At 43.0% G+C, this 26,336-nt stretch overlaps 1 long non-coding RNA gene across 1 annotated transcript in view; it reads right to left on the bottom strand.

Moving 5' to 3' along the window:
* The window catches only part of LOC133364366 (uncharacterized), a 70,986-nt gene that overhangs the window by 32,611 nt on the left and 12,039 nt on the right, over positions 1–26,336 (bottom strand). Inside the window, exons 2-3 of the long non-coding RNA XR_009757923.1 lie at positions 6,711–6,823; positions 3,898–3,999 (exon numbers count right to left, since the gene is read on the bottom strand). This is a non-coding gene — a long non-coding RNA (uncharacterized LOC133364366). The remainder of the gene's footprint in view (positions 1–3,897; positions 4,000–6,710; positions 6,824–26,336) is intronic.

Genomic DNA, 26,336 nt, shown 5'->3' with positions numbered 1-26,336 from the left:
CAATTCTAAACACACTTACTAAGGGACCAAGCCCCATAGAACTCAATAGGACTTACTTCTCAGTAGATATGGTTTGGATGGTGTTTTTGGTAAAGCCTGACTAGGGATCCTCTGCAAAGATATCCATATCCAAGCAGGGTTGGCAACCCCCTACCTGGAATGCCCCGCCCCTACCTTTTAACATGGCTGCTTCAAATATCTTTACAGATTTGACCCTTCACTTCAGAAAGAGGTCTGAGAAATGACTAAGAGTAAGAAGATTCTCTATTCTTTTCTGTCTCCCCAGTGAGCTGCTATAAACTCACTTTGACAGCCAACCCAATTCCAGTGAATAATAATTGACAGAGAGAAAACACACATGGTTTGGTTTACCTTCATAGGCAGCAGCTTGGGAACAACAACAATTGCAGCCACAATTCCCAGTAGGTGAATACTCTTTTACCACTATTGGGCAAAAAACAAACAACAAGGTGCATCATCAGTTGGTTTAAGGGGGTTGAGCTGAGTGCATGGAACCAATGTTGTTGCTTCTATGAATGTAAGGGAGTGAGGATAAAGGTAAATGAAATGCAAATAGAAAAACAAAAACAAAAGACAGTAATTTCCTAAATGCAACACCATACCAACCACAACAAGATTCCTATCAGTAAGGCAGAAGAATCAGCATTCCACAACCAGTCAGGATTCCAAACCCAAACTAACAAAATCCTGACAGTCAGTTAGCCAAGGTCACAGAAATCCCCATGCAGTACAACCTGACGTGAGGGCTACAGTTAGTACAGAATGCTGTGCAACTATTGCTGACATGAGTGAGACCCTATCAGCACATAATACCTCTGCTCTGAAATGTGCACTGGTTGCTGAGTTGCTACAAGGCCACGTTCAAGGTGTGTTACAGGTGCCACATAGTACTTGTTCTGCTCTTGTAAGAAATCAGTCCTTTAGCTTGGCAGCACCTACACTTTGGAACTCCCTGCCTATTGACATTAGGCAGACGCCTTCATTGTACTCTTTTCAGCACCTGCTAAAACATTTTTGTTTAGGCGAGCCTACCTAGGCATGTAGAAGCAGTTGTGTTTTTATCTATTTTTAACTCATTGTTGGTTTTATTATTTTGAATGTTTTTAAAGTCAGGTATTTTTTTACAATAAAGTGGTATATAAATGTTGTAATTAAAATACATAAATTAAATTTAGTGTCACTGTGGCCCTTGGGTCTCTTTCCATTTCTAGGAACAAAGGAACCTACCTTATACCGACTCAGGCCGTTTGGTGCCTTCTAGCTGAGTACTGATGACATAGACTAGCATTGGCTCTCCAGGATTCCAGACAATAGTCTTTTCCAGAAATTGAATTTTGGACCTTTGCATGGAAAGCATATGCCCTACCACTGAGCGACAGCCCTTCCCCGGTTTAAAATTGTTCTTTTCAATTCACTAATGAATGCACATCATTCCTAGGGCAGTTCCACACCATTCATTTAAAACACATTCAACACATATTTGAAGCACATGAATCACACCACAGAATCCCGGGAACTGTAGTCTGTTAAGGGTGGTAGGAACAATAACTGTAAGGGGAAATCTACACTTCCCAGATTCTTTAGGGGAAGAAACTTTAAATGCAAGTTTGACATGCTCTTAATGCATTGTGTGGACTGACTTCATAAACTCTGTCTGGATGTAATTCATTTTAATTAATTTTTAAAAAATGGATATGAGCTATAAAGTTTACTAGGTGACCATGGGCTACTCACCATCTCTCCTAATCTGCCCCTCAGGATGAAAACAACAGAGGGGAACCATGAACACCCCAAGGAAGAAGAAGGGCACACTGAAAATGTAGAGGAAGTAATACTGTACAACCATAGTGTGAAATCAGGTACTTATTGGGACATAGTATGAAGAAATATTTATATAAGCATGACTATCAAATATGTTTATTATTTACACAACCTGTAAAGATACTTACAGTGCAATCCTACATTTGTATACTCAAAAGCAAGTCCCAATGTATCCAGTGGGGCTTATTCAAACAGGGAAGTGTGCACAGAACTGCAACCTCAAGTGATGAGACTTCATTCGCCCAACCCAAAATTCAGAATCACGCCACTTTAAACTGTTTTGCAACTGTTTATACTTGTTATTGGATTTTAAAGGGATTTATTTCTTATTGTGAACTGCCTTGGTTTCCAATCTGCAATCCTACTTCACAGGGTTGTTGGAAAGACTTCATATACACCCACACACTGGAGATGTAAAAATACATATACCCCATATAATAGCTTATTGTCAAAACCAGTTGGTCATTGCAGAACATTAAAAAAAATGAGTATTAGTTTCCTACATAATAAAAGCAGTGATACCTAAGTAAGCCCTGCCTTGTTGCTTTAAAAAAGAGGATTGGAGGGGGACAAAGATTTACAACACGAACACAATTCTTTGCTATGTTCACTCAAAAGTCCCATCAATTTACAGCACAATCCTAACCATGTCTACTCAAAAGTAAGTACTATGTGGGATTAGCATTGCAGCTTTACTCCCAGAAAAGCAAGTACTGGATTAAAGCTTCGTATTGGGAAGATTTTCAAAACAGTGACCTCCTCAACAACCAGGAAAATTTAAACGTGTTTGACTCCTGCACACAACAGAGAAAAAGACTGAAAGCTATATACTTACTCAATTTATGAGATTTTCAGAAAAGCAGGAAAAAACAAGTTTTCTAACTTGCAAAGGGCTCTAGTTACTGCCTTGTCAATCACAACCTTGATTTCACCTATTGGCTACAAACCTGAAAGTGTGGGATTAATAATGAGGAATTTTTAGATACAAACACTAAGCAATATATATTCTTGTAGAAATCTATAGGATTTATAATATTTTAATTTAATGTAGTAGGCCAACTAAAAATCCTTTCCTTGGTCTCCTGTCTTCCCTGCCTGTTACGCACATGTAGCCATGGTAACAAGGAATGCATGGTACAGCCTGGCCCAGAAGACAAGATAAGGGGAGCAGAACACTTGGACTGGACATCTTGGTACTCTCCAAGGCCTGAGAACAGTCAGCACTGGAATGCATAAGCTCATAGTAGAAATGTGCTAGTAGCCTCTATATAATGTTTACGTGTAACTCCCTGATTGGGAAATGCAAATGTCTTTGTCCTGGAATATATAAAAACCCCAGGCAAACGGTGCCATGTCGCAGCTCTCCACCCACTCAAGGGAGACTGACCGTGTGCACGTAACCAATAAAGGCCTACCTTTGTTGCAAGCCTGTGTCTTCAGTTTCTTTAAGGACCCCCGGTCCAACGAATCCCAAAATTTCCCAATCATTAGAGCAGCCAGCTACGAGCTCATTTAACTGAAGTTGTGGGGGGGGGTGGGTCTGATGTTGAGGTGTTGGAAAGTTAATTTTTCTTTTTAATGAAAGCTGAGAGTCCAGAGATTAAGGTTACTCACCCAGAGACCTGGAGAGCACCTGAAAAATCCAGAGTTTCTGGGCAAAACCAGAGACCTGGCAACCCTATCTCTCATTGAAAGAGCAAGGCCTGCCCTAATGGAATTTGAATTTTATAACATACCAGAAAATCTGAAGAGCAACAAATGGAACCAAGTTCTTTAAAACAGTTGGCTCAGTAATTTTCTTGTTCCCTGGACAGAAACATATTGCAGAACGGAATATTGTTGACAGGTTTTCCTTTCTCACTGACCTCAATGCTTTAATTTTCAACTCTGAATCTGCACATGCTCTTATTATGCTTTGTGTTTACTGTTGCAACATGTACAGTGTAGGAACAAGGGCTTGTTAACCACAAGCATTTCTCCTGTTGGCAAGCAGCCTACAGCAGCTCTTCCAACAGACTGTTCTGTTTTATAGATCAATACAGGAGGAGCTCTTACCTTGTCCAGAATGGAAACAAATGCCAGTGCAGTGGAACTGCGTTCCAGTGACAGTCACTAGGACACGAGGATGTTGATCAGAGATGCCATACTTTAATGCCACTACCACCCATGAAAAATAAAGTGAGGGTTAAAACAGATATATTTTAATGATGCATCTAGAGTTGCTGAGACTCTGGCAGAACTCCTGTCCCTTTAAAACTGGGATGGGAAATCTTTTTCAGCTTGAGGGTCACAATCCTTTGAAGAAGCCTTCTGGGGGCTGCATGACACTGAGGCAAAAATGGGTGAGGCAACAGACATGATTCTTATGTTTGAACAGTGTAGCTGTTTTTGTAGCTATGCAAAAGTCAGAGGTTTCTATACCCACACACACCCCTCTATCCTTCATGCCAGGCCCGGCCTCCAAGAGGTTTTCTGTATCTTTAAAAGTTGTGCAGGGGGAAGGGAGAATTCCATCTTGTGGTTTTTCCTATTGCAGTGTTGCAAGAACACCTGCACTTGGCTGACTTTCTCTTCTCCTAAAGATACAGGATCAGTCTCAGGCCCTGAACCTGGCAACCCTACTGAAAAGGCTTCTATGTGACCTGATTCTTTGCACTATCATGATTCCAGGTTGCAAGGAAGCCTTCACACATTCAGGGAGCAGGGCAACTTGGTACACTCTTGACAAAACAGGAGCATTAATAAGGGTTTAGAGATTTTCACCTTCTAGAAATCCTGAAGAAACGGTGAAAGTACATGTGACATTAGCCAAACAGTCTGATGGGACCATGTGTCATCAGTCCTGAAAGCATTGCACTGGCTGCCAGTGAGCTACTGGGCATTAGTACTTGCATGTAAAGCCCAACATGGCTTGGGAACCAAGAACCTAAAAGAGCACCTTCCCCAGAATCATCCATCTGATCCCTACGATCAGCTGGGGACACCTTGTTAGTGGTGCCGCCACTAGGGGCTGCCCGGTTGGCATTGACCCTTGACAGGGCCTCTTCAGTGGCTGTTCCCCATTTGAGGAGGCCCTCTCTGGAGAGGTCTGTCTATCTCCCTCATTACTAACTTTCAGCAGGAATTTAAGAACATTCCTATTTACCCAGATATTTGATGGCTGAAAGACCCTGTTCCTAGCAACTCTGAGATATTTAATGTTTAAACTGCTTTTGGGATGTTTTTAACTGTTTTTAAAATGCTTTTTAACGAGCTGTTTTGTCATAATGTGTTTTCTGTCCTGGGCTCCTTTGGGAGGAAGGCCAGGATATAAATTTAATAACTAACAACATCAACAACAAAGCACAAGGTATTTTTGCCAAATACCCAGTGTGGGGGCCTAGATCCAGATTGGGAACCTATTGTAATGTCCTTTGCTTCAGAGTCCTCGTTTTGACCTGAGGAGGACCAAAGACTCAACTTGAGGGGGGGGAAGCATTCAGCACCACCTTCTATACACCCATCCTGAGGATGTGGCTCTTCTACCTATTGAGCCTCCCAGCCTTTACCTTGGGAAAGGCTGGGCAGAGATCATGCACTCTTGGGCACCACTGCCTGAAGGCACTCAGTGTGCTTTCAGGCAACAGTGTTTGATGCTTTCACCATCCTGCCTTTCTTGTTTCAGAGCAGGAAAAGCTATCAGAAATGAGATTGCTGGTCTGGTCCATAGACACGGATCTGTCAAACAATCCCCAGCCATGGACCTTGAGAGGTAGCTGAGACCACCAGCAGACAAACTTTGTCCATTTCTGCAGTTTCAAAGTTGGGATGAAGGCTGCTACTTGTTACCCACCAGAGGGCAATGCCACACATAGTGCTGTGAGTGGATTTATCTATAAAGACTGAACTAAACATGATGGTGGCAGTTGCATATGTTTAAACAGATGCTCCAATCGTGTAGAAAATAAGGGGTAGATGTTGCCAGCAATAGGAGTGTGTGTATGAAGAATTCTGAAGCCCCCTGAGCCTGCCATTTCTCCAAGACTGATGTCACTTCCAGTATCTGACAGTGACTGAGGACAAAAGCCCTCAGGGAGAGAAGCTGTAGGGGCTGGGATGGTTCAACATTCAATGGCTGCTCTCTCTTTGAAAATATAAGATCTAGCAGTTATTTGGATCAGTCTCTCACTAAATCAGAACACACTTGCCTCTTATAATCTCACTGAGCCTTCCCAAATGGAAGGCAGTGACGGGGAGGGGGACATTAGTTATTTTTTGATTTCTACTTACTGAGGAAAGACCTCATCAGACAAAATAAATCTACTTGCTATAACAACCAAAGACTTTCAAACAGCAAACATCATACCTTATCTGCCCTGGGCTCCTACTGGGAGAAAAGGCAGGATATAGATCAAATAAATAAATAAACAATAAACTCATATGAGTTATAAAGTAGGGCCATAGCTTCATGGAAGAACATTTGCTTTGCATGCAGAAGGTCTCAGCTTCAATCTCTGACATAGAGGGCTGGGTGTAGGGCTGAGGAAGAGTCCTACCTGAAGAGTCTACCAGAGAGCTACTGCCAATCAGTATAGGCAATACTGAGCTAGAAGGACCAATGGTCTGACTCTGTATCCTAGGTTCCTATGAGATGCAGATTATACTGACTCCTTTTTAAAAACTCAGTTGTTTTTTGTTCTTCTCTGAAAGTGATAATTAAAAATAGGCATTTTCAAGCTCCTAAGGATTTTATGAGAAAAGGAGGAAGAAAGGCAGCAACCATGGTTTAGTGAAATAAAATCCAATTAATCCTGGGTGAAAGATCCATCTTGCCAACCTTCAGCAATAAGAGTGCTGAGCCCAACTGTGCAAAAGTGGTGCAGACTCACTCTTAAATGAACATCTAGATGGATGCAACCTCAGAGATCAGCACACTATTTCAGTGCTTTCAGTCACTCTACGCTCCAGTCAGGTGCAACTTCAGACTGGTCCGGACCGATCCCTGTTCACAGGAACAGACGAAACAAAGACAGAAACATAGTTCCGGCTGTGCAATCTATAATGCCAATTTACCATACTCTCAGAGGTGGATGGAACAAGAGTATAGGCCTGGTGCCAACAGGGAACAAGGTAGAGCCTGAGCCCAAGGGCCCCTGGGGCTCCCACTCCACGATAGCGTTGGATCACAGGCTGTGATTTGCAGCAGACATCAACCCCTTCCCCCAGGCTGCAAATCACAGCCCACAACCAGACACTGGTGCGGATTGCGGAGCTCCACCCACATGCAGCTAGTGCAAGCTTAAATAGGCCCAGCCACCCCACTTCCTGCATTGCCATGCATGCAAAGGTGTGCACGCAGCACACTAGCATGCTAGCACACTCACGCAAAGATGTAGGAGGCAGGGTGCCCAAGCCTCTTGTAAGTTGACACCACTGCATGGGGGCTGTTGGTGCCCAAGGGCCCCCTCCTGCCTGGCCCTGGCCCTGCAAGAGTACCTGTCTTACATCAGGCTGTTTCTTGAACTCCCGGTTCTGCTGTACTGTTCCCCAGAAGAGGTACATGAAGCTGTTGTCTTAAGGGGCATAGTTTGGTTGAGCTGGCCCAGCTTAGACTGAGGAGCCATTGCTCAGTAACGGCGGAATACAAACTAAGCTTTCATAAAGGCCTGAGGAGAGTGCCTCATTATCTCATTATCTCATTAAGCAAAGGTGGACATGATTTCTAACTGAGACCACAGAGAGCTGCCACTGCTGCCAGTCAGAGTAGACAGTACTAGGTTAAAATTATTTTTAAGTTTTCCACCCCACTGTTCTCGGTTCGACTCCCAAAGAGACCTACAGACAAAAAAGCCTAAAAACAGGAAAAATAAAACATGCTAAAACATACTAACTGCTTTACAAGAAGCAAACATGTTTTAAACAAAATAGAAAGCATACACTCCAAAATACTTTCCAGGGGGTGGGGTTGGGGAAATTTAGGCTAGCTTATGGAAGCCTGTAAGGGAATCAGCCTGGAGCGATGCTTTGGGAAGAGTGTTGCAACAAGGCACAAGATCTAACTGCCCTTGTCTGCATCTCAACAAATGAGGTGTAACCATCAACAAGGATCTGAAGTACCAGCAGATTGAACGGTGTGTGCCAGAATATGGCCCTTTGACCTGATACCTCATGTCCCGAAATGCTGCATTGGCAGGGCCACTTTGCCTAGCATTAGCCAAAGTGACGAGTCGTCTCAGGTGGCAAATGTTGTGGGACAGTGACAGTAGCCCCTGGCCATTCCTCCTGAGCCCCCCAGTCATTTCCCACTGTTGGAGATGAGAGCTGTGTGTGCCACATGGCCTGTCATGCACACCCTAAATTAGCCTGCTGTCCTCAAGTGCCATGAGCGGTGCCATCCATCTTTTCCTGTGTGTCAGGCAGCAAAATATCTAGGACCAGATGTTCCTATGTAAAAAAAAGAGTCCATCACATATTAATGGTTGGCGAAAAATTCCACAAACAGAACAGGGGGTTAGAACTTTTAGTAGAGCCACAACAAGGCTTTTTCTGGTTCCTGCCAGGGCATAAGCAACAATCAACTACTACCTCCACATTCCCACATCAAATGCAAATTTTTATTTAAAAAATCCTCATGAAAATTCATCATTTCAGTGTGGATTTCTCCTAATATACACATTTTTAATGTAATTTTGTCTAATATACACATTTTGCTGAACTTTTTTTAGTATATTATTTGAACTAATATATGCAGGTATATGCAAGCTTTACACTGACATATGCATTTTTGTATACATTATGTGGCTGAGAACTGCAGTGCAAAATTCAGAGAAATGTGAATTTCAAAGGGTGACTGTTTGGTTTGTGTACTGTTTCAGTAAATGTGAATCAGGAGTGAATTGCCTTTAAATGAACACTGAATTGAATTTCTCCCCCATCTCTAATCCAAACTAAAGCAATTGCTTTGCCCCAAAGGGATGATGCCAAGATTACTAAACTGTATAGTTAGGGAATGTCTTCAAATTCCCAAATGGCAAAAACATAGATTTATTTATGTAGTCCTATAAAAATTTTATCCTGCCGTTCTAGAGCCAATACACCACTCATATTTATTTATTTATTTGATTTATATCCCGCCCTTCCTCCCAGCAGAAGCCCATATTCCCCATGATACAACCACTGGCATATAGTTTGATAGCACTCTCATTCTGGGCATTTCCAGACTGTTGTTATTGTTGGGTGGGATTCAGCCACATGCCAGCAAATTCAGGTTGCACAACTGTAGTTGATTGGGAAGTCTTGCACAACAAACCTATTTCCCCAAAATAGTAGTTTTTTGTGATGGGGAAATGCACAAGAAAGTGTGGGATAACCCTTGCATTAAAGTGACATCATCTACACTTTCTGCAAACAAATCAGAATGAATGCTATATAGCCAATGTAATTAATTTCCCTGCAATCAATACAGAATGAAAATTCAACAAACAGGTCATCTGCAAGTGCCCACTGACTCTGCTGAGCAGTCTGAACAATGGAGCTTCAGACTTCCGCCTGAAAAGGGGGTGGGGGTGGGGGTGGGGGTGGGAAGGAGAGATGTCTCCCCCCACTTCTTCACTCTTTTATTGATATTGCAGCACCTCAGCATTCTGTTGAGAAGCTTTAGAAAGAACCTAAGGTGTTGGCCTTCATTTCTAGGTCTGGCATTAATTGGGATAATTTAAAATTCACACTCATGAATTTTGGGGTTCTTTTTTCTTTTCTTTTTTAATGTGTAATATGAAGTTTAAGCTTATTTATTTGGATTGGAAGAATTTGGAAACGTTCCTCTCCATTGCTTTTTAAAAGGTGTCATTGTTTTATTAATGTTGATTAATAAAATTCCAAAAGCATTAGCAAAACTGAGTAAACTCCAATCTTTTTATGAGTGTGTGTGTGTGTGTGTGTGAAAATGAATGTAATAAAAAGATCCCAGCAGCTCTGTTAAATTGTATGTTTAGCAGTCTCCTTCATGATAGTTCTACCAGATGTTCATAATGTTCACACAAGACATTTGTGCTCTCTCTCTCTCGCTCTCTCTGGAGAGAGGAAAGAAGCCTTGGCTCTGACTCAGAAGCCTCCAGCTTGAGACTCTGTAGCTCAGGCACACTACAGCATATCCTTCAGTTGCCAAGAAATTTGGATTATTCACAGACAATAAGTTCTCTGACCTCTGTTGACAAAGAATTAATACTTTTTTGGCCTTATCTTCTGCATGTTTATTGTTGGAAGCAAACCTTCCATGTAAATGTGGGCACAGGAGTGCCGCTTTAGAAAGATATTAAGGAGATTGATTATCAAATGCATTTATCTGCTCTAAAATGCTGGCCCAAACACTGTCTCAAATGCATATTCTGAAGGAGGTTCTTGCCCTGACTAGGGATAAGATCCATTGTCCTGTGCTGGTTTGAAAGAGTTTTAATGCAGCTATCTAAATATTTAGTGGATGAAGAGAGACCACTAGTTTACAGTTTGAAAAATATTTTATAGTTCATACCCAGGAAGTTCTGGAAGGACCTATTAACCTGGCAATATTTGGGATGCAGACTGTTCAAAATAAATAAATGCCCTGTTAGATACCACTGGAGATTCATTATAAACTGGCCTAACCTATATTTTTATATATCACAAGTCAAGAAGATACCACTTGAATACAACCATGCCCAAGAATGAAGACAGAGGTAGTTATAGAGTTGACTTGATTTAGAACAAGAAGGCAATACACTGAGTAGGACCTGTCAGAAGTGATTTCACCTGATATAAGCATCATTACGATTATCTTTTTGGTGCCTATTAAAGACCTTCTTTTTCCAACCAGCTTTTTATCCCAATCTGTATTGGATTTGAAATTGCTTTTTTTTATATATATATATATTGTTAATCACTTTGGGATATTTCATGGGAAGCAATTAATAAATTAAATAAATAGAGTGACATCAACATAAATTACAGGAGATCAAAACAATATGATGTCACTTGGGTAGTACATCAGGAGATCTGGAGTCAGTATTTAAGGCTCTCTGGATAGAGATATTCTGTTTATAAATCTGGCTTTTAAAAAAACCCAATCAGCCTGCATAGCTTTGAAACTTTTATGTCAATGTAAAATAGTTTATCATGTTCAGTGAGCTAAGATCAGCAGGGTAAATAGGTTTGTTTCAACCTTTCTGGAAAATGAAGGCAGACTAATTTAGAATAACAGCAGCATTTTTATGATTGCATATTTTCATCTGTTTTTTCTGGATTGAGTAGCCGACAGCACAGATGGCCATTCCTCATTGGTTCACATGGCACAGTTCCATTGAAATCAATGGTCTTGATTTTAATAGAACTGCACCACTAATTTGCATCAGCAGACAACCATGTCAGTTTTCGGTATTGTTAAGTCCCAGGAAGACATTCCAAGACTAGCCCAACAATATTATGTTCTGGAAAAGTCTAACGGCATAAATGAAGACTTCAGATTCTTTCTTTGTTAGATTAGATTCATACAACCAGGCAAAACTCAAAACCAATTAGCAGGGCACATGATGTTTAAGCAGAAGAATGTAACCCAACCTCATTCACAAGAAGTTGCACACACCAGAAGTCTTGTTAACTTGGCCCTTAGAAATATTCATGAGAAAATTTAAAATGAGATTATGATCTCAGGGAAAGTGGAGTTCTGCAAAGCTAAAGCTCTGTGCCTAGGGTAGGAGAGGAGACTATGCTAATTTGTTGCTCATGTGAATATGATGAATAAGATTCACTGAAATATGTCATATTAATATTGCTTACAGGCTATCACTGAAGGGAAGAAATCTTGCTACCAGGTGAAAATCTGTTAGTGGCTATTGTAGTGGGATAGTGGTTCATTTCCCATCCCATTCATTTACTCTATAGAAAACTATAGAAAGTTCTTGAATATTTCTGAAAGACACGAGGCAGATGTGCTGTTGGGGATCTTCTTTTCATCTTTTCACACACAAAATGTTTAAACTCTAAAACCAGTTCCAGGCATTTGTGACCTCTGTGTGTGTGTGTGTGTGTGTGTGTGTGTGTGTGTGTGTGTGTGTGTGTGTGTGTGTGAGTGAGTGGTGAGTGTGTGTGAGTGAGTGAGTGAGTGAGTGAGTGAGTGAGAGACAGACTTATCGTAGTTGCTGTCCAAATAAGTGCAAATAAAAGAGACATGAAAATGAGTATGAGATACATCTATCACAGCACTTTGATGATGTGCTGCTGTGAGCTCTTTTCCAGGTACCACACAAAGTGTTACACAGAAATTGACCAAAGGTGTTTGACTGCAGATGGTAATGGTTCAGGAGGGAAAGGAACATGTGTACTATAGGTAATCCACAATACCACCCCACAATACTACCTGCAAATCTCTGAAAAGCAATTTCATGTACACAGTGCAATCCTATCTCATAGCTTTCACTGTGGCTCATTTCCAACTGCATGTATATAGAGTTGTAGCCTGAAGGCATGAGGGAGCCAAAAGTAAAAGTGATACTTATTTCACTGGGAAATACATATGAAATCAATGGAACTTAAAAATATTGGTTTTCACCTGAACTGTGCCCTACATTTCTGGTGTTCACCTCTCAAAAGAAAACTGACCCTGTAGAGCTGGGTGGCAGACCTCTGATCTTCCAGATGGTTTTGGACTTCCAAGTCCCATCAGACCCAGCCAACATAGCTAACGGTCAGCGATTGTTGGATTTGAAGCCCAACAACAATTCTGGAGGGCTACAGGTTAACCACTATTGCTGTAGAGCCTCTCTTGAACTTCTCTCTATTCAGGGAAAAAGTGAATGAATCAAAGCCAGATGTGTGTGTATTTTCTCACGTCATAAAGCACATTTAAGACACATTTAAGGCAAGTGACTTCTACCAAAGAATCTTGGGAATTATAGTTTACTCCTCACATAGCTACAATGCCTAGCATCCCAAACAAACTATAGTTCCCAGGATTCTTTGGGGGAAATCAAGCATTTAAAATTGTATAGTGTGTATGAAGCCTTATAAATGCTGTGAAAAAGACTTTATATACTGTACACATTGTTACAAATTATTTAAAAGCATATAAAGTTATTTTATAACATTTACAAAAAGTGAACCACATACACATACACACATACTTTCTGTAACATTTGACTTTTGGCCATCAACAAGCATTACATTTTGTACTATGAGCTGAAGCTAGATATAGAATGCATACCAATATCTTTCAGTGCTCTCAGGGAAGTAAGCAAGCAAGCCAGCAAACAAGAGCAGTGCACTTTCAACTCTGTTTACACACGCCTTAATGCTGTAAATCACGGTACTATGGGTAATCCACACCACGGTTGAGATTGAGAACAAAAGTGTCATGGTTCTAAGATCACTAAAGCTTGCTGGACCCTGACCTTCATTTTGGAGCTGAGCTGCTTGGATTCTCCTCAGTGGACTGATTTAAAGCACGTTGCTTTCGAGTTCTTCAGACAAGACACTGAAGGTGTTCAGCCACCGGGCTTTGACTCCTCGATGAACTTCTGGCTGTATGCTATTTCAAGCCTCTGGGACAATCAGGAAGGTAGCATTTAAAGTTTTAATAGGCTTAGAGTTAACTCTGGAGTCAGTGGACATCTGCTTGCATCCTTTATTTATGACTGCCTCTTTTTCAGTTGGTTTAGCAAATTATCCTTAGGAGAATTCTCTGGGATTTTGGCAGCCCAGTAATGCTTTCACAAATGATCTGAGCTTTTGCCAACTCTATAGGTCACCTCTCCCCCTCTCCCCTACCCAATCTGCCATGACACCTTGGGGAGCTCTTGTCAAATACTTAATTTGGAGCTTTTTCTATGGAATGCACTTTATCACACACCTTTTCTGTGCCAAGACCTTTTACAGACTCTAGTAGGAATAACTTGCCATATGCTAACATGCTCGCTTGTTAAATTGCTTTTAAAAGTCAGCGCATATTCCAAATGGCACAGTGTGGGATATGACTGACTAAATAAACCTACAGCACCTTTAAGAAAACACCACTAAAGATGCATTTGTTCTTATGCATTCAAAGAAAATCACCTTCCTTATAATTCCCATTGGCTTTCTTTCCTTCCTCTTTGGTTCAAGTTAGTAAATAACTTGGAAATCTGGGTTATAATGATTCTGCATACTACTGAATATTTAAACCGGTTACAACTGGAATGGGGAACCAGTGGCCCTTCAGATGGTGTTGGACTTCAGCTCTTATCAGGCCTAGCCAACATAGTCCATGGTTAGGGACAATAGAAGTTGTAGCTCAACATCATCTGGGGGGCCACAGGTTCCCCATCCTCTCTATAGGTGGGAAAGTTTGCATTAAATTTAATAAAGCATAGAAAGCACCACCACTATTGAGAAAACAACAAAGATCCTCCTTATTCCTATCCTGCTCCTGTCTATCTGCCACCAAAAGGTGTCCAGGCGGGAGCACTTTTGCAGCAGGGACAGGAAGGAGGGCATGAAGCAACTTCCGGCTTCTTTCGGCACCAAGAGTGCCAATGCAGGGGAGGAGCAGGAATAGGCTATTTAAAACCATGCCCCTGTTGACCTCCTCCTCTTTTTCTGCAGGGAACATGACACCCATCCCGCCCTCCCAGTAAGTGGTATGAGATTAGCTGGTTGCCATAGACAGGGCTGAGTAGGAATTTTTGACCTCTCCTGTGATTGGCTGGCGGGGGGGGGATTTTCCACCTACTCCAAACTGCAATTTCTGGGGAGGTGCAGTTAGAGGAGGGTATTGGATAAATGGGTTAATTGGTTTAATTTGGCCAATTGACAGGTGTGTGTGGGAAAGGGAAGAGGGGAGTACAAGTGGTGAGTACCCTGAGGCACTTTTCAGGTGAATGGTGATCTCAGAGACTTGTGCACAGGGCTGTGGGACCTTGGGGGGCAGGGTATGGGTCATTGTTGAGATTAACCTGTCTCACTCACCTGGAGTTATGGGGCTTCAGGGGTGTGTGAATCAGAAAGACCTCCCTCTGCACCTGGAGGGTGTGGCAGGGGGAAAGAGCTGGAAGCATGGGCAGCTTGACTCCCTTCAGGATAGGCTCGCCTGGGCACGACAGGCTTAGGAGCCTGACAGGGGTTAATGAATTGCCTGCACATGGCTTCAATTCTCCTATGCAATTTAGAGGTTAGTGGTTTATAAGTTTGTGAGTTCTTATGTCCTTAAGTTGTAGCTAATATGGCCCTAGTTTACCCCATACATGTGTGTTGCCTATTTATTTCCTGTCTTCTGCCGCAAATAATACTGAGCTATTATACAGTACCTTTCATATATAGATGCCACTATTCCCCACCCCGCCCCAAGATATTCAGGCTTAAGATCAACAGGTTAGTTTTGATTAATTGATTTGCCCACATCAATTAAATTAGATACATGTTCCATAACCCAAGCATGCAGGAGAGAGAATGCAGGAGAGAGAATAGAACTCAGATCGCACCCTGGTATACACCACGGTTGCGGGGTCTGAGACAGGAGGTGAGACGACTAGAGCGCCGGTGGCGGAAATCGCACTCTGAAGATGATCGGACACTGGTTAGAGCAGCAATAGCTGCCTACCAGGTGGCAACAAAGGCAGCAAAGAGGGAATTCTTTGCTGCCTCTAGCATCTGCAGAGTGTTGTCCCAGGAGGTTGTTCCAAGTGGTCCGAAGCCTGGTCGGTCCAGTTGCTCAGGAACCCATGGAGCATTCAAAAGCCTCCTGCGACACATTTGCTAAACACTTTGCCGATAAAATCGAGCGCCTGAAGAGCATGATTCCGGATGCCGTGGACACAAGAAGTGGGCCAGAGTCGGCCAGTTGCATTCCAGTCCAATGGGATCGGTTTCAGCCTCTCCTTGCTGAGGAAGTGGACAAGGTGCTCTGCACTGTGAAGCCAACCACCTGTCTGCTTGATCCTTGCCCTTCGTGGCTCATTATGAGCTGCAAAGAGACACTGGGCGAGGGGATCAAGGCAGTGGTAAATGCATCCTTGAAAGAGGGTGCAATGCCATTAGCCTTCAAGGAGGCAGTGATAAAGCCCATCTTGAAAAAGTCCTCCTTGGATCCCCAAGAGCTGAATAACTTCCGCCCAGTCTCTAATTTACCATTCTTGGGCAAAGTGATAGAGCGAGTGGTGGCCAAACAGTTGCAGACACACTTGGATGAAGCAGATTATTTAGATCCATTCCAATCGGGCTTCAGGACTGGACATGGAACTGAAACAGCCTTGGTCGCTCTGGTGGATGATATGAGGAGGGCGTTGGATAGGGGAGAATACACCTTCCTCGTCCTCCTAGATCTCTCAGCGGCTTTCGATACCGTTGACCACGGTATCTTGTTAAATCGCCTGGAAGGGTTGGGAATAGGGGGCACTCTTTTACGGTGGTTCCATTCCTATCTCTCAGGCAGGTACCGACGGGTGGCATTGGGGGATGAGGTTTCAGACCCTTGGCCTCTTAATTGTGGAGTGCCACAGGGTTCTATCCTTTCCCCCATGCTATTTAACATCTATGTGAAACCGCTGGGAGCCATCATCAGGAGCTTTGGGCTGCAGTGTCACCAATATGCGGATGACACTCAGCTCTATCTCTCATTTAAGTCCTCACCAGAGTTGGCTGTGGATACCATGTCCAAATGCCTGGAGTCCGTAAGTGGATGGATAGGCGAGAACAGGCTGAAGCTAAACCCTGATAAGACCGAGGTGTTGCTCGTGGGTGACAGGAGAAGGTTGGGAGATATAGACATGGTGCTTAATGGGGTAAGATTGTCCCTGAAGGACCAGGTCCGCAGCCTCGGGGTCATTCTTGACTCCCAGCTGTCCATGGAGGCTCAGATTTCAGCAGTGAGCCGGGCAGCTTGGTATCAATTACATCTGATACAGAGGCTGCAACCCTACCTTCCTGTGCACCTGCTCCCACAAGTGATACATGCCCTGGTTTCCTCTCGCTTAGACTACTGTAATGCGCTCTACGTGGGGTTACCCTTAAAAACGGTCCGGAAATTGCAGCTGGTACAAAATGCAGCGGCACGCTTGATCAAGCATAGCCGCCGCCGGGATCATATTACCCCGGTGTTAGTAGATCTACACTGGTTACCAGTTGTCTACTGGGCCCAATTCAAGGTGTTGGTGCTGACCTTTAAAACCCTATACGGTTTCGGCCCAGTTTATCTGAAGGAACGCCTCCAGCATCACCAATTATGCCGCCTGACAAGATCAGCCACACAGGACCTCCTCTCGGTCCCACCAGCCAAAACAGCTAGGCTGGTGCGGACCAGAGAGAGGGCATTCTCAGTTGTGGCCCCCACCCTCTGGAATTCTCTCCCTTTTGGTCTCCGACATGCCTCCTCCCTGACTGGTTTTCGCCGAGCCTTAAAGACCTGGCTATTCAGGCAGGCCTATGGGATTCTCGGGAGGGATTAGTTTTATGATGTATAAATTGATGTTTTAGAATAATTGATCATTTTGTTTTTGATTGTACAGTGTATTTTAATGTATTCCTGTAAGTCGCCTAGAGTGTCCGTTAAGTCGGACAGATAGGCGACTAACAAATAAAATTTTATTATTATTATTATTATTACAATCCAAAGTTGTGGTCAGTGTTCCCAAATACTGAGGGCCCCTCCAGACTAGTGTTTGTTGGTGAGTGTATTCTTCAACATGACATTTCACAATAACAGTGCATTAGTGGAGGATTTAAACTGGACCATCCCTACATCATTCTGCTTTATTAGTTGTTCTGCAATGCTCCGCCAATGTTAGTACATTATTGCTGTGTGGATCCACACACAGACACTCCTGGAACATTTGTGGTATGAAAAGTTACAGGATTTCAGCAGGAAGCTATTGGACATGCACTGAGCAGAAACAAGGCAGTGGGTGGTATTCAATGATATTCCTACTCAAAGTAGTGTCATTCAAGTTAAAAGACCTAACTAAGTGGGTCTACTCTGCATAGGACTTAGTTGAATACAATCCAGTACATCTACCCTGAAACGATTATAGGTGAAAACAGTATTGAAAGTATTGAAACTGCCCTGATATCATGATGAGCACAAATAATCATAAATGCACAATAAAAAGGACATCTGTAGGGTCTAATATGATTTTCAACAACAACAATATAATTAAAGATAATTGGCTAAAATGGAAATATAGGTGGGTAAGATAATTAACATCAACAACAATAATATTAAAATTTATATCCTGCCCTTCTTCCCGAAGGAGCCCAGGGCAGCAAAAATATTAACAAGACAATTTAACAAGAAAAAGAAGAGCATTCTAAAAATAATTAAAACATTCTAAAACACAATTATAGTTAACAACATTCTTTCATCAATGATCTTTGGTTTACCAGGAACAGTTCCCTTCAGTCATCAAATGCCTGGAATGTTTTCAAATCCCCCTGAAAGTCAATAGCAGCAGAGACAGCACCTCACTGTGGAGTGCATTGCACAAACTGGGAGCCACCACTGAAAATACCCTGTCACAGGTCACTGGCCACCTTGCCCAGGAAGGGATTATTATTATTATTATTATTATTATTATTATTATTATTATTATTATTATTATTATTATTATATAATAATAATAATACCCCGCCCTTTTCCCAAACTGGGACTCAAGGCTGCTTCCAGATAAAAATAAGTACACATCATTAAGAACATATAAACATATAAAACATATAAAATCAGCATTAAAAGTTGCTGCTTTTAAATGCCAGATCAGTACACAATAAAATCTCCCTCGTCCATGACTTGATTGTGGATGAGGCAGCCGATCTGGCATGCATTACCGAGACCTGGGTGGGTGAGCAGGGAGGGGCTAGTCTTTCCCAGCTCTGCCCAACGGGTTATTCGGTTCAGCATCATGGTAGATCTGAGGGTCGGGGAGGTGGGGTTGCTGTGGTCTATCGGAGTTCCATCTCTCTCATCAAGCACCATGTCCATGTAGCAACTGGTTTAGAGTGTCTGTACCTTGTGGTGGGTCAAAGGGACAGACTGGGAATATTGTTGGTGTACCGCCCACCTTGCTGCCCAATGACTTCCCTAACTGAGCTGACGGAAGTGGTCTCAGAGGTATTGCTGAGATCCCCCAGACTATTGGTACTGGGGGATGTCAACATCCATGCCGAGGCTACTTTATCTGGGGCGGCTCAGGACTTCATGGCCTCCATGACAACCATGGGGCTGTCCCAATATGTTAGTGGCCCAACACATGTGTCAGGACATACTCTAGATCTTATTTTTGCTACTGGACATGGGGATGGTGATCTGGATGTGGGGAGTTTTACATCTCTCCCGTTGTCATGGACAGATCACCGCTTGCTGAAGTTTAGACTTACAGCGGCTTTTCCCCTCCACAAGGGTGGGGGACCTATTAAATTGGTCCGCCCCCAGAGACTAATGAATCCTGAAGGTTTTCAAAGGGCTCTGGGGGAGTTTCCGGCTGATAAGACTGGCGCTCCTGTCAAAGCCCTGGTTGAACTGTGGAATAAAGAGATGACCCTGGCTGTTGACACGATTGCTCCTGCGCGCCCTCTCCTGTGTAGAGCTCATACAGCTCCATGGTACACTCCGGAGCTGAGAGTGATGAAACAGGATAGGAGGCGGCTTGAGCGGAGGTGGAGGCGAACTCCTGACGGATGTAATTATGCACTGGTGAGTGCCTCTACTAACCTGTATTTAGGAGCGGTGAGGGTGGCGAAAAAACAATACTTTGCTGCCACTATTAAGTCATCTCTTTGCCGCCCAGCGGAGCTTTTTAGAGTAGTCCGAGGGCTACTTCATTCTGGCCCTGAGGACATGATAGTGCAATCGGTAGCCCGCTATAATGAATTTGCTGGGCACTTCCAGAATAAGATCTTATGCATCCGCTGTGACTTGGACTCCCAGTTTACAGCAATTGATCCTAATGAGGTGTCCGGAGCACAGTCTTGTCATGTTTTATTGGATGAGTTTCAGTTGGCTCAACTCGAGGACGTGGACAAGGTACTTGGACAGGTTCATGCAACCACTTCTGTACTAGATCCTTGCCCCTCCTGGCTAATAAAAACTAGCAGGGATGGAACAGCTGGCTGGGCCAGGGAAGTGATAAACGCCTCTTTACGAGAGGGAGTGGTCCCTAGCTGTCTGAAAGAGGCAGTAGTGAGACCACTTCTGAAAAAACCTTCCTTGGACCCAGAAGACCTTAATAGCTACAGACCAGTAGCGAATGTTCCATTCCTGGGCAAGATCTTGGAACGAGTGGTTGCTGCCCAGCTCCAGGCGCTATTGGATGAAACCGATTATCTAGATCCATTTCAATCGGGTTTTAGGCCCGGTTTTAGCACCGAGGCAGCCTTGGTTGCCCTGTATCATGACTTATGTCGGGAGAGGGACGGAGGGAGTGTAACTGTGTTGATTCTCCTTGATCTCTCAGTGGCTTTTGATACCATCAACCATGGTATCCTTCTGGAGAGGCTCGTGGAGTTGGGAGTTGGGGGCAATGCTTGGCAGTGGTTCTGCTCCTACCTGGCGGGTCGTCTCCAGAAGGTAGTGCTTGGGGAACATTGCTCGACACCGTGGGCTCTCCAATGTGGAGTCCCGCAGGGGTCAGTTCTGTCCCCCATGCTTTTTAACATCTACATGAAGCCGCTGAGTGTGGTCATCAGGAGTTTTGGAGTGCGTTGCCACCAGTACGCTGATGACACGCAGCTCTATTTCTCCTTTTCATCTTCTTCAGGTGAGGCTGTCAATGTGCTGAACCGTTGCCTGGCTGCGATAATGGACTGGATGAGAGCTAATAAACTGAACCTGAATCCAGACAAGACTGAGATGCTGTTGGTGGGTGATTTCTCTGATCAGATGGTGGATATGCACCCTGTTCTGGATGGGGTTACACTCCCCCTGAAGGAGTGGGTTCGTAGTCTGGGAGTACTCTTAGATCCTTCCCTGTCTCTTGAGGCTCAAGTAGCCTCAGTGTCACGGAATGCGTTCTACTAACTTCGGTTGGTAGCCCAGCTACGTCCCTCTCTGGACAGGGAGGACCTCACCTCAGTTGTCCATGTTCTGGTAACCTCTTGATTGGATTACTGCAATGCGCTCTACGTAGGGCTGCCTTTGAAGACGGTCCGGAAACTACAGCTAGTGCAAAATGTGGCGGCCAGGCTGATAATGAGGACCAGGCGGTCCGAACATATAACACCTGTTCTGGCCCACTTGCACTGGCTACCTATATGTTTCCGGGCCAGATTCAAAGTGTTGGTTTTAACCTATAAAGCCTTATACAGTGCGGGACCACAATACCTCCTGGAACGCCTCTCCCGATATGAACCTGCCCGTTCACTACATTCAACATCGAAGGCCCTCCTCCGAGTTCTGACTTATAGAGAGGCTCAGAGGATGGTTACCAGAACCAGGGCCTTCTCAGTGGTGGCCCCTGAATTGTGGAATAGTCTTCCCGTTGAGGTGCGCTTGGCGCCGACATTGCTATCTTTTCGACGCCAAGTTAAAACCTTTCTCTTTGCTCAGGCATTTTAGTTTAATATGTTCAATTTGGTTTTAGATTTGTGGATTTATATATATATGTTTTTGTACCGATTTATGTGATTTTATTGTATATACTTTCTGTTGTACACCGCCCAGAGAGCTATGCTAGTGGGGCGGTATAAAAATTTAACAAATAAATAAATAAAATAAAACAGGATTAAACTATTATGATATTAAAACCAAATAGATATACAATTAAAATACTGCAACCCAATTTAGGAGCATACAATTAAAACAATAATATACAGCACCCTCTTCAATCACTACCCTTAAAGCTTTCAGTTCCAAAGGCCTGCCGGAAGAAAAAAGTCTTTAGCTGTCTGCGGAAGAACTGCACAGAGGAGGCCATTCTTGCCTCCCTAGGGAGGGAGCTCCAGAACCTAAGGGCAGCCACCGAAAAGGCCCTGTCTCGTGTCCCCAGCAGTTGCACTTGTGAAGGTATTGGGATCATGAGAAGGGACTCTCCTGAAGATCTCAGGACCCGGGCAGGTTCATATAGGGAGATACAGTCTGACAAATAGCCTGGACCTAAGCCGTATAGGGCTTTATAGGTCATAACCAGCACTTCGAATTGTGTCCAAAAACAGACTGGCAGCCAGTGGAGCTGTTGCAGTAGGGGAGTTGTATGGTCCCCGTAACCAGCCCCAGTTAACATTCTGGCTGCAGCTCATTGCACCAACTGAAGTTTCCGAACAGTCTTCAGAGGCAGCCCCACATAGAGCACATTACAGTAGTCTAAGTGGGATGTAACTAAGGCATATTAGAGACTGGATGATAGTTTTTCAAGGGAGGACCTCTTTGAGATAAATTGAAACACCACCTCGTAGTGAGGCATTTGCCACTCCCTAAACCCAACCAATCAATCCCCTCCTACTAGATTTTATCAGTCATAATGAGCAAAGATCAAGAGGGCACGTAGTTGGCCTCATTGCCATAAGCATCCTGTCCATACCTTCAGGCTGGAACAACTGAAACTGATCCCACAATCTGTAATTTGATGTGCACCAGTAACCTACAAAAAGCCTGAACCAATTGTGACATTAAGTTCAGCATGGATCCAAGTAATTTTCTCCTCAAAGTAATTCACAAATCTCTCACAACAGCCTATTGAGTGGTCTGTTGTTGATGATGCTACATTGGTCTGGATCAGCCTGTTTACCACTCTGCTGAGCAATTCACTGAGGATGCAACAGAGGCTGAGAATTACCTGGCTTACTGGAGACATATTGTGTAAGTATGGAAGTGATAGGAGATAGATTCCATCCATTCTATCTGTTGCTTTGGACAATTCATTATCTTTTCATTTTCTTCCTATATACATAAAACTCTAAGGATGTCATCATGCAGCTGCAGTTTGCATGTCTGCTGACAGGTGACGCTGAAAACTACAGCATGATGGCAGATTTTTGAGACCTGCTGAACCAGGGATAAAGAGGGGTAGTTTTGGTGACCTGCAAAGAGGGGGTGGGTAGCTTTCGCAAGGAATAAAGAGAGGAGGTGGGCAGCTTTGGTAACCTGCAAAGAGAGGGGGGTAGCTTTGGCAAGAGGTAATGGGAGGGGGTAGGTGGTTAAGGGGTTGGGAGTACATGGACTAGGTGGGGTTGCAGAGTGAAGCAAACAGGCACAACAAAATTTTGCTGACTCAAAATGGTGGAGTTTATTACATTAGACTCTCTAGGAAAATAACTGGAAGCCTAATTTCTGCCAAATCGTAGGTTCTTGGATTCAATTAAATGCTGCTGTTGAAATTAATTAGACAGCTCCATGGAAGTGATCTTTCCACCTATGTTTGTATGCATGTTGTATGTCTTTTCTGAGAAGTCTCCCATGAGTTCCCCATTCTCTTTTAAGTATTCTCTTACCCATTTTGGGGTAAGCTTCATAAAGTGCTGGATTCTTCCATTAGTGCACCACCAACCTGTGTCTCTTTTGTTAATGAGAGGCATTTGGAGGGCGACACCTGGGGCATGTCTGAAAATGTTATAACTGAAGTGTTAAAAATCATATTGCATCTTAATAACCAGATGTTGATTTTAATAATATTTTATTGAAGTTCTAAAACTAAACTGCAGAGAAAGTGAAGCATGTGAGGCTGTGATTAAAGTTTATAAATTTTGCTGGGGAAACCCAGCTGATAGCCAAACAACTCTGTCTTACTAGTAACATTATTAGCAAATAAGGGCTGTTTGGGAAATGGTACTTACCATATCAGAAGCTGTAGGTTCAGCATGCACCACCAGAGATCTGTCTTTCAGTGACATGTTGAAGTCTTAGTTTGAAACTACAATATAGTCCAACTATATACTGCAAGTCTGTTTCTACACATGGTGCCACATGATTCCACCCTCTCCTTCCAGGAGCTGCTGCCTAGAAGACAGCTGCCAAAGGGCTAGCAATCCTTTGGGGGGATCTTTGGCCTATTGCAGACAAAGTCTTGGAAATTATGTTCAACTGGAGACAGCAAGACGAGCAACAGATGGGTCATATTATGGCTATTCTTTATTGGTTACCATTGTGGCTAACAGACTAAGCTATGGATCCCCAGTTCAAATCTCACTTCTGCCATGAACTCACTAAGTGATCTTAAGCAAGCAACACACTCAACCTCTTTTGCACCTATCAGCTAAGTGGAGGATAACAATATCAATTTGCCTTACAAGGTTGTTGTAAGGATTACATGCACATGAAGCACTCTGCACACTTAAAAATGCTGTACAATTTTGCATGGTACCACAGAGATGTGGTGGAAATTGCAAGCATCTCTGGTTCCCTTTCTCTCACCATTATTGCCTTCTGCAGACCATCCCTCATTTTACAGTGTAGTTAAATATAAGCAATTTGCACATTTGAAGGACAAGGGTCTGTATAGGTTTTGTGACCTATACTTTCAACTCCAAGCCTCTATCTGAGGCACGACTAAAGGACAGAAAGGAGGGTGTGACAGCAAAGTAGCTTCAGATGCATCTTTTCTTTTTCTAATTCCTCAATCAGAAAAAAATGTAAATCAGGCTCTTATGGCATTTGAATTAGTAATACTAGAAGCAGAGAAGGGACGGAAGATCTGGTTTCATATAATTACGTATGTAATTACGTGCGTATATTTTTAGGTGATTAGCGGAATCCTTACAGGGGTCCAGAGCAAGCTTGAGTGAAGTTCTGTTTCTTGCTTTCAAAACTCTCTCTCTCTCTCTCTCTCTCTCTCTCTCTCTCTCTCTCTCTCTCTCTCTCTCTCTCTCTCTAGAAATGGAAAAATCTACAGGAAGACTAAAATGGCTTAAGTTAATATAGGAACATGACCTTCACTGGACATGCTGCAGCAATGGAATATTAAGTGGCAGCAAAAGTCCCTTTAATTGGTCTCCGCATGCATCAGAGAAAATTCACTTATGTCAGTGCATAGATGGGTACTATTCACCAACTGAAAGTGCATATATAAGAAAAAGAAACAGGACTGCTGGAGAGATTTCAAACAAAAGGGATCATATTTTCAACGCTGGTGAGACTACCCAATGGTAACATCTTTTGAGGATGATACATTATATGTAGTAATGATACGCATAGCAAGGCAAGATATTCTCGGATGGGAACACCTGGGACAACCGTCAGAGAGCTTTCTTTCTTTCTTTCTTTCTTTCTTTCTTTCTTTCTTTCTTTCTTTCTTTCTTTCTTTCTTTCTTTCTTTCTTTCTTTCTCCACAGCACCCTTGGAGAGAATCAATAATATTCCTCAGGGCTTGTCATTCATGGACATAGTGCTGTTTTGTCTAGGCTTCCTTCTTATACATTTGTAATAAAGATCAGAACAATTGTGTTGCTTTTGGTTGTTTTATATAACAACTTTGTTAGCTTTGCATGGGGAAGCAGGGGGACTGCGATACAAATGTTAAATATTAGATTGTACCTCTTTGTTTTTATTGCAATCTGCTCTGAGTATTATTTTAATATAAAAGTTTATTAAATAAACTTAGGGTGCAATCCTAACCCCAACTGCTGCCTTTCAGGGTTTAATGGTGCAGGAGGGTCACTGCTGCATCCGTAGCCCTGTTGAGCATACTGGCCAGGGCAGATGGGGGGGCAGATAGATTGCTGTGCTAGATTGGAAGGGGGTGTGTGGCTCCATGCCAGAAGCATGGTGCTGGTGTCACTCTGCAGGAGGAGGCTGGCCAGGATGGATGGAGGAGGGACACCTGCATCCAATCCACCCCTCTCCCCAGCCTGGCACAAAGGGGGGTTGGATCACTCTGAAAACTACCAAAAACAGTGTGGTTTCTGACATGGTTAAGTGCATGTCTGAAGCAATTAGCAGAGTTTATAATCACCATCTTAAAGATGTTTATTTTCATTCTGTCCAAAAGGTACTCTATTTTATTGAATATATATTGTATCAATGTCATGTTTGAAAAACAGCTTACTAAAAAAGAAAGAAAGAAAGAAAACTGGCTTTGTGGGATACTAACCTGTTCTATGATTGCAACACAGTCTACCAACAGTGAAACTGAACACTCTAGAAGCCTGCAGAGGAACAATTTATTTAGAAAGACTGGATGAGATGTTCAGCCTATAAACCCATAAAGAACAAGGGAGCTATAAAACATTGGTCAACAACTGTGGCTTGATATATCCTGCCTCAGATTTTCTATGATTTCCCCAAAAGCAGCTGGCAAAGAGAACAGAACGGCAAACAATGTAGCAGTCAAATGTAGTGCTGCTAATACTTAAATGCAGAAGAAATAGTCCAAAGGAACATGTATCGAATTATCTGCAAAGATACCAGAAAAGATTGAACTTCATTATCAATTGTCTAAAAGGTTGAATTATCTTAGATTCTAATGGAATACAGATCTACACAGTTCATGCAAAACAAGTACAAACATCTTTATTAAAGGAGTTGATTCTGTTTAGAATAAACCCAAACAAATCTTTGTTTCCTTTTGTAATGCATACAGGAGTTGGATGGTGGTTGT

Source organism: Rhineura floridana, chromosome 9 (genome assembly GCF_030035675.1).
Source record: "Rhineura floridana isolate rRhiFlo1 chromosome 9, rRhiFlo1.hap2, whole genome shotgun sequence".
Classification (NCBI taxonomy): Eukaryota; Metazoa; Chordata; class Lepidosauria; order Squamata; family Rhineuridae; genus Rhineura; species Rhineura floridana.
Note: the sequence above shows the minus strand (reverse complement) of the source record. Positions and strands in the feature narration are given on the sequence as shown.